Source organism: Marmota marmota, unplaced genomic scaffold, assembly GCF_001458135.2.
Source record: "Marmota marmota marmota unplaced genomic scaffold, marMar, whole genome shotgun sequence".
NCBI lineage: Eukaryota > Metazoa > Chordata > Mammalia > Rodentia > Sciuridae > Marmota > Marmota marmota.
This window is the reverse complement of record NW_025999853.1, coordinates 15,960,416-15,961,572: the sequence shown is the minus strand read 5'-3', so window position 1 is coordinate 15,961,572 and position 1,157 is coordinate 15,960,416. Positions and strand designations below refer to the sequence as shown.

Genomic DNA, 1,157 nt, shown 5'->3' with positions numbered 1-1,157 from the left:
CCTTGAAATAATTGTTTACACAATCGTACTGTTTACACAAATATTAGCACAGTTATGCCAAGAGAAACCAAGCCTCTACATTTTTTTAAGTCTGAAATTTCTTCTGTCAACTGCAACACTAACTTTATAGACTCTGCACAATCACAAATTAGAAAAACATCTTCGGTTAGCTGTATTATTAAGCAGTCACCCTTAAAAAAACTTCTAACTGTAGGTAACCAAAAGTCGTTCTCTTCCAAACAGTGTTTCTGGTTATTTTCATAACAAGTTATGAGCTTTTAAAGAAAGGGGAGGAATAGGGGTAAGTGGGAAGACAAGAGGTATTATTCCACCAAATATATTCAAACTGCCAAAACTTGAAATTATCTTGTTAAATTAACATGTGCCAAAAAGAAAAAAGGCAAATGTTCCAGGGGCTAATTACTTCACTTCTAAGGTAACTGATGACTACTTGGGACTATGACTGAACATTGGAATCCTGCAGAAGGGTCACAACCATTCCTTTCACTGTTGTTACTATCTCCATCTGGTTTATCTTTGGATAGTGAAGGTGGCAGGCCTGAAAGTGATCCTGTTCTACCTCCTTGAACTTTATACAGGGAAGCTGACACCCAGATCCCCAGTTCTCTCGGACAAGCACAACTCCAGGTATTTCTTTCCAGAACAGATGCCAGGGTGGAGGAGGTACTACATTTTAAATGGCGCTTCAATCAGCCACGAGGCGAACAGATTTCGGAGCCTCTTATCCAGCCTCGCGGATTAAGCTGCCAGGGAGGACACAGGTATTTCCCGGAGAGACCAGCGCTCTGGCTGCGGCCTCCGTCTTTAAATTGAAGCTCTATAGGGCTCGTCCCGCAGTCTGCCTGGAAGAGCTATTTTCGCCCACAGCCAAAATCAGCAACGGCAAATTACACTGCAAACAATGGCGAGGGCGCCTGCTCCGAAGGGCTCGAAACTCCGGAGAGGCAGTGCGAAGACTGACTTTTCACTGAGCAGAAGCGGGCCCGCAGCCTCCCGAGGGCGAGACACGCGGCGGAGCCGAGAGGTTGGGAGCGAGGGTGGCAGAGCCCGGCATGGAGACCTCCAGCGCCGGGTGCAGCGGGTGGCGGGATTCCCTCGCCTCCAGGCTGAGGGCGCGCCCTGGCGGGGAGGGAATC

General features: G+C 47.9%; 1 long non-coding RNA gene across 1 annotated transcript in view; it reads left to right on the top strand.

Moving 5' to 3' along the window:
- The first annotated feature begins 650 nt into the window (after positions 1 to 650).
- The window catches only part of LOC125617015, a 6,181-nt gene continuing 5,674 nt past the window's right edge, over positions 651 to 1,157 (top strand). The window contains exon 1 of the long non-coding RNA XR_007347875.1: positions 651 to 782. This is a non-coding gene — a long non-coding RNA (uncharacterized LOC125617015). The remainder of the gene's footprint in view (positions 783 to 1,157) is intronic.